General features: G+C 32.4%; 1 long non-coding RNA gene across 3 annotated transcripts; it reads left to right on the top strand.

Moving 5' to 3' along the window:
- Nucleotides 1-16,107: 16,107 nt before the first annotated feature.
- LOC126701495 (uncharacterized) lies at nucleotides 16,108-19,192 on the top strand. 3 transcript variants are annotated; one of them, XR_007647375.1, is made up of 3 exons: nucleotides 16,263-16,698; nucleotides 17,684-17,745; nucleotides 18,983-19,192. It is a non-coding gene; the product is annotated as an uncharacterized LOC126701495 (long non-coding RNA). The 3 variants fall into 3 exon arrangements; XR_007647376.1 differs by having other exon boundaries at nucleotides 16,270-16,684; XR_007647374.1 differs by having other exon boundaries at nucleotides 16,108-16,684; nucleotides 17,684-19,192.
- The last annotated feature ends 243 nt before the right edge of the window (nucleotides 19,193-19,435 follow it).

Genomic DNA, 19,435 nt, shown 5'->3' with positions numbered 1-19,435 from the left:
GACTTTATAATCCAAAAAAAATTTGTTTTGTTTGAAAACATTTATTTTTTCACTTAATTTTTCATGTAAATTCCAAATTTGAGGTTTTCAAAATATTACATATTTTTTCATTTGATATTTATTTTCATGAATGAATGTTCTTGTCCATATAATTATTTGTAATTAAAAAAGGAATTTGAGACAATGATTTTTTAGGAGCAAACCAAATATTTTAAAATACTTTTATCGCAATTTTAGGATTTCAATCAAGCACAAAAAACACAAAAAAAGGGGGTCAATTTAAAAAAAAAAAAAAGTCATTTTCAAGAAATATTATTAATTGAAACAAACGAGTCACTCTATCCATGATACATGTAATACATGAATTTTGATAGTTACAAAAATCTTGACTGGAACACACAATTCTATTAGTGTATTTATCACATACTATTCCCAATATTATTAAAAGAAATTATAATTAATTTGGTATTCTCCACCGCTAGACACCTCCATTGATAGTTAATCTTTATTTTTTTATTTTTTTGGGTGAGCACTGATAGTTAATTTAATTATATCTAGGAGTGCAGTAAAAATTATTTGGACTTTTGAAAAAAAAAATTGAAGAGATTATTTGGACTTTCATAGTTACATTTCCTTCTCTCTTAAATTTTTTTTTTTTCAATATTTGTCGGCATTTACAAGATAAGCAATATAACCCCAATAATCTTTGTACCACTTTAACAAAACGTAGACCAAGGTGCAATCGTGCAGAACTTTAGAGTTGACACCATAACTAAAAAGACAATTTAATTTGAGCCTATCCTTTGTCACTAAATGATATTAAAAGTTGATTCTCATTAATAAAAATAAAAAATAAAAAAAAACCTGATATTAAAGGTTGTCAGGAACGAAATCCTACACGGAATCGATGAGAGTGTTTGGAGATCAGATTGTAAGATCAGCATGAGGATCGTAACATCCTATTTTCCAATTAAAAAAATATAAAAAAATACCTATAATTATAATTCATAATATATATTAAAGAAAAGTTGAAAAAAAAATTTAATACAAATTAGTGAAATTACTAATAAAAAGTAAAGTACCAAATTAGAAATAAATAAAGTTCAAAGTTCAAAAGTCACAACTCACAAATACCAAATTTTAAGTTAAACAACTCAAAGCATGCATAATGTCTCAATAAACAAAACAAAGCAAAGCAAATAACAATGTTTCAAATAACTCCATAAACACACTCAATTAGCAAGACCAAAGTTTTGGTTATCTTGGATGGGTTCCTCAAAGTACGGTTGATTATAAACAACATTATTGTTATTGTTAGTAGCCACATGGCTCGCATCATCCATTAGATAGTCATCAAAATCTCTTAATGTTGCATTTGAAGGTTCATTCACTTCATTTTTATTTGTATCACCAAACTTAGATTCATCATTAATAGTATAAACTGTTTTTTTTTATTGTCACCTAGCTAAAAAAAGAAGAAGTTTATATTATATATATATATATTTTATCAATTCGGGCCATATGGGCTCCATTTGGAGGACCAAAAAAGTTTTTTTTTTTATTATTTTTTATTATTTTATTATTTATTTAAATTTTCCTTTATATCATAGGATCTTTAATTAGTATCGCTATGGGATCGAGATCCTATAAGATCTCAGATTTGGATCTCACACGAATTTGATCTTAGTAAAGATCCTAGTGAGATCTAAAAAGGTTTAGGAATGTCAGATCTTAAGATCGTAAGATCCTAAGATTTGGATCAGGATACTTGTAACCATGTTGCTAATAGCATGATGTTAATGTCTCCAAATCAAGAAATTTATGTATGAGCTAAGAATATAAGACATTTGTGTCCGTCTCACAGATGTATCATATGTCTGTCGTATAAAATAAATTTTCCTTTGGGTCACTTTAGCATGTTGAATCATGAATTTATTTCTCATTAATTAAGCTATGATAGAAAGTCAAATCATGGTTGAGGCAAAAAAAAATTCAAGTAGAGCTTACTTTTATTTTATTTTTTGTTGCTTTTTTTTTGATAATCAAGTAGAGCTTACAGGTGTGGTGTGCCTTTGTTTTAGAACTCTTTTCCCTCTCCCTTGTGTGTGTGTGTGTTTGTTTCTCAAAAAAAAAAAAAAAAAAAAAAAGTAGAGCTTACAGTTTGTTGAGGCTCATTTTTGACAAGCCTAGTAAGAGAAAAAGTCTAGCAACACAGACAGATCAAAGTTAGCAAGCAAGAAAAAGCCATTGAGCCCAAGTGGCAGGAATGAACGGCTCACAGGCTCATAAAGTGGGTCCTGAGGAAGCAAACGGGCTTGAATGAGCTCGAAAAGAGAGAAGAAGCAAACTCATGGGCAATATGTAGAAAAGCGAGAATGGGCCACAACAGGCCCAAAGTAATGCAAGCAAAGAAAGTAAGGAACTAATGGAAGACCCATCAACCCCAAGGATGAGGTATGAAGTAATTGGGCCAAGGAAACCCAAGAGAGTTAGTAAAGGACCATGGGAAAGGAGGATTGGAAAATGGCCGAGGAAGCCCAAGGATGCCCAAGAGGGAAATGGGACACATGAGCCCACAAACAATGTAAGAAAAGGCCCAGTGAACACACTGAGTCACTAGGAGGGAAATAAACAGCAAGCCCAAAGAGGACCAGCAAGATTGATTCAAACAACATTACAGCAGGAATAGCAGAGTGGTATGGCAGGAAATGCTAACAAGGCCACAGAGTGAATACAGAGTAGGCCGGGTGAAGGAAGGCCCATGATCCGACAAGGCCTAATCCCAAAAAGAAGCAAGTCATAAAGAATGGCAGATAGGAAAATAACCCACGCCATAAGAAGCCAAAAGTGCGCGGTAGAACGTACAGACCAATCTCCAGATCACGGCAAATGCATGAGCAGCAGGCGAAGAAGGTGAAGCACGTGCAAGACCCAAGCACCACCAGTCTGTACCCAGCCAATATAAGAAGTGGTGGGTCATGGGTTAGAGGTAAGAAAGGGTATGATCTAGTGGTGTGGAGAGGGAAAAAACCTATTCTAGGGTTCTTGCTCAGGTTCTTTTGGGGGAAATATCTTGCTGGGATGACATGCCACCCAAAAGAAGTAAGGATGAGTTGAAACCACTAGGTGCATGTCATGGGAGATAAAGAGAGAGAGAGAGCGCACACACGCACTGTAACGGGTAGAAAAGCCATGATAGGTAAACAAACAAAATAGCTTTCTTTGTCTAGCAAAGGGGAGCAGCAGAGCTAGCACAGGTAAGTGATGGTGGTTGAACAATTGATGACCAGTAAGTGGTCGGCAAGGACACCCACACCAGACAAAGGCAGTTAAGGACTAAAACAGTAAATACCAGTCACGACAGGCTCTATATAAAGGACCCCTTGCTGTGCACTAAAGGAGGGGGGATTTGAAAAATCATAGTAATAGGAATTTCTAGGAAAAACCATAACCAGAAGTAAGCATTGAGAAGGAAATGAAGTAAAACAAAAGAAAAGAAAATTAAGAAGTAACGAGAGGAAAAAAAAAAAAAGAGTTTAGAACGGCAGGCATGCACCAATAAGTTGATCTCATCTCTCCCTTAATAGCCTTACTCTCTATAACAGGCAAAAGATCTGTATTTGGGCATAGACCATTTAGGCCTATTCTCTCAAAGCAATTAATTTATTCTCCGAGATTACTCGTGTTGAGGGAACGGTTTTCCCTTCTTGGTTTCAATCCCGTGTATTACTTAGCACGGCAAACTAACACTTTGATTTTGCTAACTCTGTTTATCCTTCACTTAGCTTATTCTGTGTACGGAGAGCCTTTTGTTGCTCACTTTTATTTATTGTGGCTAAAAGTAGTGATTGTATTTTCTTGTGTTATTCGTATTATATTTGCCCACCATAACTTCTTTATAGTGGCTCTACTTGCCATGGGCATGTAACAAAAGCCTGGCAGACGTGGTGTAATTTGTGCACAAGCCGGACCAAGGTGGGTTCCAGTTAGACCAGTCTCAACTCCCTTATCCAAAAAACTCGGGCCTAGTGCAGTAGGAAGCAGCCCAACATTACAAACAAGGCCCACCACCTTACACAGTTTAGAACTTGCTTAGAAAGTGGATAATCTCATAATCAACATGTATTTCGGTTTTTTTTTTTTTTCTTCTTTAGTTTATTTACAACAATTTCTTAAAATCACTTTTTAAGATTGTAATTATTATTTTGTGCAACTTCAAATAAAATTAATAAATTCGCCATAAGTAAATCCAAACCAATATGCTACTTCATAATTGTATAATCATATGCTCTTTACCTTCTAAACGGGAGCTACATTCATGATAGGGGCGGCTCCAGGATTTTTGTCTAGGGGGGTCAATAAGAAACTTGAGTAGAAGATAAATCTTGAGTAAGAGATGAATCTTGAGGCCTACGAAGTTTACTTATTACAAATTTGTCCATAGTTCTAGCAAAAAAATAAATAATAAACTATAAGATCATTTGGCATATTTTTTTTTCTAATGTAATAAACATATTAATTATTGTTGTTAATTGATTTTTTTTGCAATTTTTTAATTTATAAGTTTATAATTCTTTAAATATTTTATATTTTTATTGTCCTTTAGTGTTAATGTATTAACCCACCCACATAGCTAACAACTACTCACAAGTCACAAATTCAATCAAATAGTCAAAGTGCAAAAGACAAACTCAATTATGACTACACATAGATTCATAGAAACTACAGTAACAGTGACTACACAATCAGACATGTATATGGCTCAAAACTCAATTAAAAAAATACAAAACACTATAACCCATATACAACATATGGCAAGACATCAAACATGTGAGTAAGAGGTGGAGCTTCGAAGAAGACACATGAACAGAGATAAAGACAAAGCAAAAACACACTCACAGTGAGAGAGAGAGAGATATGGAGGCGGCGATTAAGAACATAGATTGTCAAAACCAGATCCAGGCGGCATATCAAGTGGCAGCAGCGGCAAATTGTGGGGCTAAGTAGTGGCAGATTTTGTGTGTGAAGCATAGACAACCTTTTTCCTTTGGGTCTGGAGATTGAAGAAGAATAGTGGGAGTTTTTGAGGCTACCCAGTGGCAACTACTAGGTTTTATTTGGCCTTATTTTTATGATTTTTCAATATTTTATTTATGGGCTTCTGAAATTAAAGACCGAAATTTTCTATTGGACTTCTTTTTTTTTTTTTTTTCCAAAGTTTAAGCTAGGCTTTAAATAAAAAGGGTCAGGTTTGAAGGTGAGGGGGTACAAATTTGTATTGTCAGGGGTTCAAAACAATTTTTAATAAAAAATTATATATATATATATATATATATATAAAATTTCAGGTCAGGGGGTTCATTTGAACCCCCTGACTACAACGTAGAGCCATTCCTGATTCATGGGAATCTCAGGCCATGTTTGGTTTAGAGAGTTTTCATCACTCAGTTTTCATGGGTCCTACACCTGATTGTATTGTTTGGTTAAATTTTTGTTTTCAGTTTTTATGACTCAAAACTCAAAAAATTGAGTTAGAGTAATGAAAATTGAAAACAAGTTTCGGCTGTTTTCAAGTGATAAGAAAGGAGTTATTGTAGCAGCATTATTGTAATTCTTTGCATTTATGTGAAACCCACTTCAATGTCCAGTCTCAATCACACTCCACCCAACAGCTCTCTTTTTTTCTTTTATTTATTTCTTTTTATCTTTCTTTCTCTTTCTTCTTTTATTTTTTTTCCCTTTCTTTGTCTTTCTCAATCAGACCCACTCTTCTTATCCTCTTCCCTTTCTTCTCTTTAGGCCTGGGTTTTTTGTAAAAATATGTGGGTTTTGTCTAGTTTATTTGGCTGTGATTTTTGGAATAATAAGTTGTAATTTTTGGGTTTGTATGAGATTGAGAATGTAAGAGCAGTGGATTTTTTTGGGTTCTTATAGTCTTTGATGGGTTTCTTTGGCATGTGATTTTTGGTTTCACTAATAGTTGTAATTTATGGGTTTTATGGTATTGATACTAGAGCTGCAGGTCTTTTTTGGATTCTTGTAGTCTTTTACAGGTTTCTTTCTTATTCGGCCTGGGTAGTGAGTTTGTGTTTTTGGTAAAGTCATGGTTTTAAAAACTGAATTGGATCGGCCAGTTCAATTGGTTCAAAGGAGAACTGAAAAGTAGTAGAAAACCGAAATTAACCAAAAACTGGCCGGTTAACTATGAAAACCGAAAACTGGAACGGCTCAACCAATTTTTGAATAGTTCTGTTAAAATACTCAAATGATACCAAAGTCACCATTGTTAACGGCCGTTTGGTAATATTCTTCTGGTAACATTGTATTTTTTGAAAATACGTGTTAAAGTAATCAAATAATTATAACAAATGGGCCCTAAAGCAATCAAAGACACTTTTGATCTTAGTTTTTGTTTTTTAATCTCTTGAAATAATTATAAATAGAAAGAAAAAGATCATTTAGTCGAAACATTCACAGCAGATCTACAGATTTTGACTTGCAAATCTTTATCATAGTTTTCAACTTTCAACTCCCTTTTGGAAGCACACCATAGATTTCTAGTGTGCCATTGTGCCAGTGTCGTCACTGCTGAGAGAGAGAGATTTTAAATCTGTAACAATGGAGGTTTGAAATCTAGAAATTTAAATTAATGAGATAGCAAGTGGGCAGCTATGAAATTTGAGAAATTTATTAGATTTGTATTCTGTGAGAGGGAGAGAAATTTAGATGTTGTCTGAGAGTAAGTGGGCGGTTAGGCTACACTTAGTATTTATAAGGGGCATTCGGGTTGTGGACTCTTTTTATTTTTTTTACTTTTTGTTTTATTTTTTATTATTTAAGGAAATGATATTAGTTTGTGTGGTGGATAGTTTGGTCCTTTTGGACGTTTGGTAAAACAGCACAACTGCACAAGTAAGTCACGAGCACGATTTTTTTTTAATGTTTGTTTGCTTTTCTTTCTTATAAGAGGATTATTTTTGTTAATAAAATGAAATAACTTAAAATTTACTACACTTTTCTTTAAAATGATTTCATAAAAAACCAATTACTATTTTCTTATATTAATAATTTTATAATATAATTTATGAGATCAACTACTACAGTTTTTATTTTTTATTTTTATTTTTTATAATCAACAATTACAATTTCTGTCATAAAAGAAAATAAAGACTTCTATACAAGCTTTCAAGATTGAGTACAACTTTTTTATAGTGATGGCCATCTATGCCACTAATTATTTTAATTTGTTTTAAGGATGATATTGTAATGTTAAAATGTTTAAAGGTGGAAACTCACTTAATTTTTTTTTTTTTTTATAAAAAATTTATTATATATTATAACATGATATATTATTAGTCATAAAATTATTATATATTTTTATAATTTTAAAATTATTAATTAAATATTTATGACATCACCGATTCGACCTCCTATCGGACCACAAAACTGATAATCACTTCCTTTTCCGATTATTCGATCGTACCCATTTTTAAAACTATGGGTAAAGTCAGCTTTGTGGGTTTTGGCTAACCGTGGAGAAAGAATTTGCACAAAGACTTTGAAATGTAAGAAGCAGAAAGACTTTATTTTGATATTGTGGTATAAGAAATTTGCTTAACTTTTGCATAAAGAGAGAGAGAGAGTCCCTATCAGCTAAGTTCTATTCGAGCTTCTTCAATGCATGTGTCTTTCATTCTTCTAAGGAGCTTCTTCAATGCCTACCTCTTTTAGTCTTACTTTCAGTGACTTTCACATGGACTCTTAAGACCAGTGGGCTCCACAGTTTTGAGATAAAGTTGCTTTTTAATCTAAAAACTTAAGCCAAGTTTTGATGCCAAACACAATTGGAACCAAGAGTTGGAACCAAGAGCATTAGCATTGGAGGAATACTAATGCCAAATGTAAGGGATATTTGACATTTCAAGCTCCAAAATGTATTGCATTAGGAAATGCTATTACTAAGTATTACAAATGTTTTTGCAATAGTGCTACAGTGCAATTCTATGCATTAGTAAGGGATATTTGACATTTCAAGTTCCAAAATGTATTGCATTAGGAAATGCTATTACTAAGTATTACAAATGTTTTTGCAATAGTGCTACAGTGCAATTCTATCTTAATAGTGCTACAGTGCAATTCTAAAGATAGAATTGCACTGTAGCACTATTGCAAAAACATTTGTAATACTTAGTAATAGCATTTCCTAATTAGAATTGCACTGTAGCACAATTCTAAAAAAAAAAACTAATATTTTACTGTGATGGTGAATGGGAGAAAGAAAGAATAAATGATGGTGACTGGAGGAAATATTATTTTATTGTGTAGATATTTTATTTTAATGAGTAGAATAGGAAAATAAAAGTTTGGGATGCTAGAAGTATTGTAAAATGAGATGGTATAATTAATAAAATAGTTTTTTGAGATGGTAAAATAGAATATAGTAGCATTTCCTGATGCTAATGCTCTAAGAGGGTGTTTGGTACATGTTTTCAAACAACAATTTTCAGTTTTTAAACAACATTATACGTATTTCTACATACTTTTTCATCTACATATATTTCCACACATGTTTTCAAACAACAATTTTCAATTTTTAAGTGTATGTACCAAACACCTCCAAGTCAGTAGAAAATTAGGAATTAGAATATTAGATATGAGATAGAGAATTGAGTGATAGAACTGAGATATGAAATCTGAGATATGAGTGAGTAGTGAACCAAACAGGACCTCATTCATTTTCTACGTAAATTAAACCTCCAAAATAGTAAGATTTTTTTCTCTAGCATTGTCCATAATTAAAACAAGCATATACAGCTAGACATCGCTTAGCTAAAAAACAGAAAATAACATAGCTAATAACTAGACATCAAATTCACCTAGTTCGACATCCTTGGCCTTTAACGGAACATACTCCCCAAGATAAACCTCTAGATGATCTGCTAACAAGGACTTGTCGATATTTTCATGGTGATATGACTTGCAAACAAAGTACACAACCGTTTGGGCAACCAGACCAAATAGGAACACCTTGAATAGCAACAAAAAGCTAAGAATTCCAATTCCAATTCTGATTGTTGTATTTCGTGTTATATTCAGCACAACCAAATTCTCAAACAATAGCTGAACCCCTATGAAAAGAATTGTCAGCGTGCAAAAGAGAGCCACAGCAAGACACATCTTACCTTTTATCAAGGCCTTGCTCTTGATCATGGCTTTGATCCCGTACACATCTTCTAACACTGATACAACGCTTGCCAAATGCCAAAGTAGGCTTATATACACAAAACCCATCAAGTATAACACCAAGAGACCAACAAAAATTGCAATTCCAATCTTGTACAGTCCAAAATAACGTGCCCAAAAGTAGAACAGTACTCCAGAAAAGATGTTGTAGGCTAAAACAATAGCAAAGCTCCACATAAAAGTGACCATGAGTCTCTTCCAAACCTTTGGGACAACGCCTAAGACTTTCTTGAACGTGATTTCCTTGCCTGTGTATATGCATGCGATGGTGTAAACAACCGCCGAGGTTGAAAGAAGGGAAAGGATAAGAAGGAAAGTAAAGTAGACAAATTTGAAGAGCCAAAATTCTGCCCATTCAAAAGAGATAAGATTAGAGAGCTTGTTGTAACTTGGTGTACCACCCTGCTCATCGAAATCCAAGGTGTCTTGGTCATTCACGATCTTGAAGAAAAGGAGTTGAGAGATTTGGATATGAGCTAGGAAGATGAAGGAGAGAGGGAGTATAAGAGCTAGGGTGATTTGGCTGAAGATTCTTCTCCATGAGAAGATTATCTTGAAGGACTCTTTGAAGACCCCAAAGAAACCAAGAAATTGGAGATCTTCTTGTTCTCTGTCCATGATTTTTTTTTTTTTTCCTTTCAATTTCTTGATCTCTACAAAGAATGAGATTGATATGAAGGTGGAGCTTCATAAATTGGAGAGATAATATAGGAGTGAACTTTGAATAGTCAAACTGCCATAGAGTCTTTTTGTGAATTTACTATTATTGATGTCATTATCAACCTCATCAACCCCACTATATGGAAAGAATTTATCTAATGTTTTTCCTGCTTCATGAAATGGCAAAGAACCACTTGTTAATATTCAATTATTAGCGTTTATTTTGGACAATCTGAGGATTAAAAACTGGCCAGTTAAGCTAAAAGTCCATGTGCCATTTAACTCAGATATAGACCTATGACTTGTGGCAAAGAACCACTTGTTAATATTCAATTATTAGCGTTGATTTTGGACAATCTGAGGATTAAAGACTGGCCAGTTAAGCTAAAAGACCATGTGCCATTTAACTCAGATATAGACCTATGACTAATCAAAAAGAGAAAAAAGAAAATACGGACCTATTTACCAAAAAAGAAATGGACCTACGAAAAGTTTAAGAGAGACCATGATCTCTTTGAAATTTGAAGAGCTTTTAAAAAGTGCTATTATTAAATAGATCAAATTTAAAAGTTTTTATTAAGAAAATCAAACCTTTTCTTTTTTTATTATAAATTCGATAGTGTTAAGAAAATCATACTTGGCCCTTCAAAATTGAAATTTAGCCAAAAGAAATCCAAAAATAAAAGTGGCCATCTAGCTTATATCACTATATCAGTGGTCGGTGATCCCCTTCCAAAACAAAATAAAATAAAATTATGTCATATATACTTGGCCCTTCAAGTTTGAAAACCAAATAACCAACCTCCAAAATTGAAATTTAGCCAAAAAAAAATCCAAAAATAAAAGTGGCCATCTAGCTTATATTAGTGGTAGGTGATCCCTTCCAAAAAAAAAAAAAAAAAAACAAGAACAAAAAAATTATGCATACAATATATATGCAAGTACCATGGCTTAATACAACTAGAAATTTTGATTTATGCCATCTGGGAGTACACCACAATCAAGTGGGCCAAGAGACAAAAGACTAGGAGTTGCTGTTGGAAATAAAGGAGAGTTAATACCTGAATTTTCCTTGGAAATTACACAATTTGATTTTACTAAAAGAGGTGGCAGAGATGAGGTGTGGACTAAGTCACTGTCTTAAGACAAATCTTGCCGTCTACAGTATATCCGATGTGGTTAGACAAATAGTTTCTGCACGTTGTCCCCAAGATACAACAGCCCAGCCACCTTTGCTGATTATCCTTGCGAGCCTACACTGCTTGTAGGATATAAGCTCTCTATAGTACTTTCTTTTCCCATAAATTTTTGTAAAAGATAAAATATTTTTGTGAGTAGTAAGAAACAATAGATGGTAAGTGTTTAAGACTAAAATTGTTTTTGAAAAGTCTGCAGTTTTCTAATTCAAAATTAAAAAATGTGTGTGTCTTTTACTTTTTTTTTTCTTTTTCTTTCCATATATATAGATAGCCGGACTTATAACTTATCTTTAGCCAAAGAATCAAAAGGGTTTGATACCCATTAAATGGTCATAAAGTTATTGAAATTAATAATATAATCAATGGCTTTCTTAATATATATATATATATATATATATATATATATAATATTATATAGACTGGATATCAAGTCTTTGCCAGCCTTTTGTACGTTGAGAACAAGAAAGAAAGAATCATGATCTATGCATTTAATGTCTCATAAAGTGGCTGAAGACTAAAAGCCAACCGTCTAATACAATTTCCAAATATGCACAAGTATTGCCATTTGTTTTTGACTTTCCTTAAACCAAATAGTAAACACTTGTTTATATATGGTAACATAAAATAATTCAGCAATAGCTGTACATTTAAGTGCTGAAATTCTTCCATATATGACATTATTATGTCATATTCAATTAAGAACGTTTGAATACAAAACGTTTAGAATGAAAAGTATATATTTGTAATAAAACCAAATATGTTGGCAATTGTGGTATTAATATCACGTTAATGTTCATAAATTTTCTGACTAAAATCATTGACAAAAACTATTCAAATTTTGAATTATATTTGAATTTTCAAATTTAGCAATCAACGTATCTGATATTAAGGGATAATTGATACACATAAATGAGTATTAAATTAAAAATAATATTTTTTATAAAAATATCCAACAATCCCCCACTTATTTTTATAAAAAATAAATAGGTAAATATATATATAAGAAAATTTTCTAGGTTAAGTAGAACATTATGCATAATGGGAGTGCCAATGGCTTGAACCCTCATTTAGTGTTTCAGCAACATTGTTCCAAAGTTAATAGTGATCTAAGTCTTGAACTATAACTTTTTCTATGGATACAAAACGTTACATCACACACATAATATTCCAGTACTCTGCTATGAGCTTCTAAGCCAGCACATTACGGCCTTGTGCTTTGTCCCAGCATCCATGAGCTATTTAGAGAACTAGCCCCATTCTCAAAGGAAGCAGCCTCACTTCCATGCTCACTTAGGTGTGGCTATCAAGGATGTTCTTGTAACTCTAACATCCCACTCATAAGAGCTATAGTCCACATTAAGAGTTTTTTATAATAAATAAAAACTCATCCTATATAACATTACAAGATATATGCACGCACACCATAGGGAGGGACATGAGTATTATTACTCATACATATATTTAGTGCATGTTAATCAAACTACTCTATGATTAGTTTTTCCCTTTGAACCTAGTTCTTGGGATCTCCAGTCCCTAGGTAGGGTATCCTCATAGGTAGTTTATTCTTCTTTGGGCTTAAGTCCCATCCCCCTCGATGCTATCCAGATCTTTTCTCTAGCTAGAGCTTTAGTTAATGGATCCGCAATATTATCATTTGTACTAATATAATCAACATTTATGGTACCATTGTTTATGTATGATCTCACAGTACTATGTTTTCTTCTAATAGATCTGGATTTACCATTATAGTATTTTTTTTTTTTTTTTGCGCACTCTACCAATAGTGGCAGTACTATCACAATGAATTAAGGCGGGTGAAATAGGTTTCTCCCACATGGGAATTTCAAATAATAAATCTCGTAACCAACCCGCTTCTTCACTAGCTGAAGATAAGGCAATTAATTCTGCCTCCATGGTAGATTTAGCAATAATCTGTTGTTTTTTAGATTTCCAACTTATTGCTCCACCACCTATTGTAAATACATAGCCAGTGGTAGACAAAGAATCACCTGATAAGGTGTTCCAACTAGCATCACTATATCCTTCAAGAACAGCAGGATATCTTTGATATAGCAAACCATAGTGCATAGTTCTTTTTAAATATCTCATTAATTGAGTCATGACATTCCAATGCTCAAAATTAGGTTTGCTAGTAAATCTTGATAAAACTCCTACGGCATAAGCAATATCAAGTCTAGTACAATTAGTAGCATATCTAAGCCTACCAATAATACTAGCATATTCCTTTTGATTGTAAATATCATTTTCATCTTTAGTAGGGAAAAGATGCACACTAGAGTCAAAAGGAATACTTGCAGGTTTACAATCAAAATAATTATATTTTTTCAAAATTTTTTCTATATAATGAGATTGATCTACATATATGCCATTTGAAGTTCTAGAAATTTTCATGCCAAGAATCACATTAGCTTCTCCTAAATCTTTCATATCAAAGTTATTTTTAAGAAGCATTTTGGCAGCATTTATAATATCCATATTAGGACAAAAAATTATAAGATCATCAACATATAAACAAATTATAACATGAGCATCATCAAATGTTTTATAATATATACATTTGTCACTTCATTTGTTTTAAAACCATTAGAAAGCAAACATTGATCAAATTTCTCATGCCACTGTCTAGGTGCTTGCTTTAAACCATATAAAGATTTTAATAACTTACATACCTTGTGCTCATTACCTGGCATTGTAAAACCTTCTAGTTGGTCCATGTAGATTTCTTCTTCTAAATCTCCATTTAGAAATGCTGTCTTTACATCCATTTGATGTATCATCAAATTATGAATAGCTGCTATAGCAATCAATAATCTAATAGACGTAACTTTAGTAACAGGAGAAAAAGTATCGAAAAATCAATATCTTCTTTTCGTTTAAAACCTTTAGCTACAAGCCTTGCTTTGAATTTTTCAATAGATCCATCAGGTTTTAATTTTCTTCTAAGTACCCATTTACATCCAATTGTTTTACAACCTGGAGGTAAATCTACAAGTTTCCAAGTATTATTAGATATAATAGAATCCATCTCATCATTGATGGCTTCTTTCCAAAAACCTGAATCAGGAGAAGATAAAGCTTCTTCTAAAGAAGTAGGGTCACCTTGTAAATTATACACATATTATTCAGGACCAAAATCCTTTTCAATCCTAGATCTTTTACTCCTCCTAGGTTCAATCTCATATTCATTAACATCTTTTGACTTAGATGTTGAACATTCAAATTTCTCTTGTTGTTCAAAACCCCCACTATTTTTATATTTAAATGGAAATTTATTTTCATGAAAAATTGCGTCTCTAGATTCAATTATTGTATTATTATCAATATCAAAAAATCTATAAGTTGTACTATATAAAGAATAACCCAAAAATACACATGTAGAAGCCTTTACCCCAAGTTTAGGTCTTTTGGGATCAGGTAGCCTCACATATGCTAAGCAACCCCAAACTTTGAAAATTTTCAGATTTGGTTTTTATTTTTTCCATAACTCAAAAGGAGTTAAAAAAGTCTTTTTATGAGGTACTCTATTCAAAACAAAATTTGCAGTTAAAACAGCTTCACCCCAAAAATATTTAGGAGCCCCAGAACTAACAAGCATAGCATTAGTTAAATTTATAAGAGTCCTATTTTTACGTTCAGCTACTCCATTTGAAGATGGAGAATAAGGGGTAGTAGTCTCATGAACAACATCAAGAGATTGAATATAATTATTAAGACCAAGAGTATCATATTCTTTTCCTCTATCAGTTCTAAACCTTTTAACCTTTTTATCAAAGTATTCTCAACTTCTTTTAAGAAAATTGATAATTTTTCAAAAGCATCACTTTTATCTTTTTATAAGATAGACATATGAACATTTTGAAAAATCATCTATAAAGGTTATAAAATACTGATTACCTCCACGTGTCAAATGTCCTTCAAATTCACAAATATCACTATGGATAAGTTCTAGTAATTCAGTATTTCTTTCAACTGATTTATGAGGCTTTTGAGTAATTTTAGTCATGCTACAAATTTCACATTTTTCAAGTTCATTTTCAAGTTTAGGAATTAAACCTAAACCACTCATATTTTTCATATATATATTATTAATATGACATAATCTACCATGCCAAACATTCACACAAGAAACAATATAAGCAAAACTTGAATTTTCATTCATCTCAACATTAAGTTTAAACATGTCATCACAAGCATAGCCTTTGCCAACAAACATGCCATTTTTAGAGAGTACATATTGATCAGCCTCAAAGACTTGTTTGAAACCAGCCTTATTCAACAAAAAGCCAGAAACTAGATTCTTTCTAATGTTTGGAACATGAAAGACATCTTTGAGAGTGACTTCTCTTCCAGAAGAAAATTTGAGAAGCACCTCTCCAATACCTACAACTTCAATGGTATGAGAATCACCAAGCATAATTTTCTTTTTCTCATCCAAAATGGTGTAGGTCTTGAACCAAGTTTTATCATAGCAAACATGTTTGGTTGCCCCAGAATCAATCCACCACCCTTCTAAGCCTTCGAGAATATTAATCTCGGTAACCATAGCCACAAGAGGCTCTTCAATGACATTGGCTTGAGCCATAGGCCCATGTTTTCGAAAGCGACAATTTCTAGCCGAATGTCCAGGCTTTTTGTAACACCCCGACCCAATTTTTATAATTAAACTATGTGTTTAAGTGGTTAAGTATTATTAATATTTTAAGCCACTTACTTACAAAAATTAATATAAGAGTATTTAATAAGCATATTATTTTATAATGCCATTGAATGAGAATTGTAAAGATCATAAATAATTGAAATGACTATTTGTATTATAAATATATACTTAGTATGTGCGAATTATATTAAGTGCTTTAAGTTATTAGATATATAATTGTTGGTGTTTAATTAAGTGTATAAAGGTAAGGATATATTATATATATATATATATATATGTGTGTGTGTGTGTATATGCAAAGTGATATTATTTTGTAGAAAAGTGAGTCTGAATGCAAGAAAGTTGAAAAGGTAAGTTATCCTTTCTTTCCTGGCAATATACGTATATCACCCAAGATATTTTGCTGGACTTCTTGGCTGCACCAGAAATACCCTTGGTCATTCTTGCTTTACTTCTTTGTTTTCTTCCTTCTTTGTTCTTATTGGTTGCACCTTTATCTCTTCTTTGACTTTCTCAAGCTCTAGGACACCCCATAAACTCTCTTGCTCTCATTTTATCTACGTATACACATACAAATCAGAAATTTCAGCTCACTTGCTCTCTTTTTCTCCCAAGGAAAGAGCTAGGAAGCTCTCTTAGGTCCACTTAGTCAAGTCCATGGGTCAACAAATTAAAAGAGAGATAAGGCTTCATCATCTTTTCTTCTTTCTACTCTTTTAGAAGCAACTAGAATAGTTAAGAGCTCTCTCCCTCTTTCATTCCTACGGTTCCAACACCAAAAGAAGGAAAAGCTCTCAATTATTTTCTCCCTTTCACACCTACATGTCCAGCAGCAAGAAGGAAGCTTCTTCAACTCTCTTAAGCTCTCTACCTCTCATACTTTCTGGTCCAGCCACTAGGGAAGGTAAATCCTTTCATGTAAGTCTATATATATATATATATATATATGCTATTTTAAGAAGCTTTGAGCTGTGTTGATGGTTTGTGAAAGGTAGATTAGGGTTTTTACTAATTAATGATTTTATATGATTAAGGCAGTAAGAAAAATTTAGGATGAGTATTTTTGATGCTGCTTCTGGGATTTTTGTTGTGTGTATTGTTGCTCTAAATGGTTAAATGACTATGTATAAGTGTTTTATAACATGTCTTATGAGTGTATAAAAATCCCCATATCAAAATACCATCGTTTGATAATTGTTTATGAATTTACAATAAAACGTTGCAAAGCTGTCACTGTGACAGATTTTGTGTTTATGCATGATAAATTATGTATTAAATTGTATATAGTGAATTTGGATGCTAGGGATAATTCCTATGAAACCTAAGACACTTGTGGTTGTTATTGAATTGGTCTCACAGCATTTGGATTAATAAAAAAATAATGGTTTAATTTCCAATTTGCATCAATTTTTGACAGGACAGATTTGAGTATGCTGTCTTGCGTGATTTTTAGTAAATAATGGGTTTATTCTTTGAATCCGAAATTTTTATGGTATATACTGGACATACAGGGGAGTGGTTCTGTAAAATTTCATGACAATTGGATGTGTATGGACAACCCGTTTGTATTTTACAAATGGGGCATATGTTGCTGGAATAGAACAGTAAACAGTAAGGGACATGCCTAACTTGAAGGATTTAATTCTAAAGTTAGGAGGAATGTTTTGAGCTATAATTTAATATGCTCATCCTTTGGTATGTTAGAATCATATATAAATTTTATGAATTGGTTTCTCTATGATTTAGTACGTCATGTTGTCTGATGAATGCATTTTGTGTTTGTGGGAACCTCTTTGAGGTGGGATTAGGACTTCCTTGATTCTAAGAGATAGGCTTTGAGATGAATGTGTAAGTCTATGACAAGGAAATTATAGATAGTAATAAGCTTTGATTTATGGTTTAGGTGTTACCAGTATCCAAGTTTAAGCTCCGTTGATTGTAGGCTCTTGGTTCCTCTGCTTTCAGGTAAGGGATAAGTATATGGACATTTGGTAAGTCATGAGGTTATTTTAAAGTATATTATGCATTAAAATGTTTTTGATTAGAGATATGACATGTAATCATTATTCTGACAAAGACATGTTCATGAGCTTTCAAAAAACTTATATATATGATTTAAGCATATTGATGCTATTATTGATTTCACGAACATTATGTTTAAAGAAAAGAATGGAAATGCTATTATTATGAAATGTTATGCAAAATTTCAGTAAGATGTAAAGTATGAAATATTTTCAGGTTATGTCCTCTGGTAATCTGAACTCGGCTAGTAGGGGTTAATTACTGGCTTTCCATGGAAAAATGTTATATGTTTGGCCATTTAAAGTAGAGGAAATGGGGCTGCCCGTAACTCTAGGCCATTTAAAGTAGAGGAAATGGGGTTGCCCGTAACTCTAATCTGACTAAGGCCTTCTCCCCAATGTGTACGGACGGCGGGGAGGAACAAAACCTGGAGGAGATGTGCCATCAGGCCTCCCAAAGGGGACAATATCATACACACGGGGGCACCCAAATGTGATGAGGCCTTCTCTGTACAGACTTATTAGATATGGACTAACCAATATGATATGAACAGCTATGTTATGTTATTAATCATAAGAGAATTATTTTGTTTAAATGCATTATGAAAAGTTAAAAGTTCTCATGAAAATAAGAAGTTTCTGATGAAAAGAAAGCTGTTCATTAAAGATAAAAGTTTCTGAAGTTCTGTTGTACTATAATGATAAAACTTCTGATGAAAATACAAGTTTACGTTTAAAAGTTATCAGATATCTATTTTTATGAAATGTTAAGTTTTATGACCATGAAAGACATATTATTTTATGAAAAGAAGTTTATAAAGAAAAATTTTCTTATTAGTCAAGATGTTTCTAGCTTAATACAAAGTTGTCGATTATCTGATTTAAGTTAAATTAATTATTTTGTAATGAGAATATATATATGGCGACTTTGTAGGAAATGAAAGAAGTTTAATCCGAAAGGTTCGGTAATATTGACCTGATAAGAAAAAGGAGAACAATTATTTTCTATGAAGAGCGTATAAGCTACTATTATAAATAGTATAAAATACTATGCATGAAAAAAATGTTCTCCTATTCGAATATTCATAGAATGAAATGATTTGATTTACATGCATCCTTATTGAATTCTCATATATCTTACCTTTACTGAGCTGTGTAGCTCACTCCTTCCACTCTTTCAGTTAGCAAGTTTGATTTTGGAGCAGAGGGAGCCTTAGTCGAGTTTTGGAAGGGGCTGGTTTAGTTTTATATGTATAGATCCTAAATTAGCAATATGATATTTAGATTTGTAGCATTGTTCATTTTAGGATCTAATAAAAGTGTATACCTTAAAGAATTAAGAGATGTATTATGTGAAAGTGTGGAAATTAAATGATTGGTGGATTATGTTATATTTTGAGTACAGTGTAGATGCTCTGAATGTCAAGTAAAAGGTTATATCATTTAAGTAAAGAAACAAGAAAATTATTCTGAGATTCAAAAAGAGAAGCTTTTGGAAAATTTTTGTAAAAGTTAAGTTGGTTCTTGTTAATATCAGGTTTAAACTTGATATTAGCATGCCGGTCATGGTCACAAATCCGGGTGTCGGGTTTGGGGCGTGACACTTTCCACATACAAAACATGCATAATTGCTA

This window comes from Quercus robur, chromosome 10 (assembly GCF_932294415.1).
Source record: "Quercus robur chromosome 10, dhQueRobu3.1, whole genome shotgun sequence".
Classification (NCBI taxonomy): domain Eukaryota; kingdom Viridiplantae; phylum Streptophyta; class Magnoliopsida; order Fagales; family Fagaceae; genus Quercus; species Quercus robur.
This window is presented reverse-complemented; position numbering and strand designations above follow the sequence as displayed.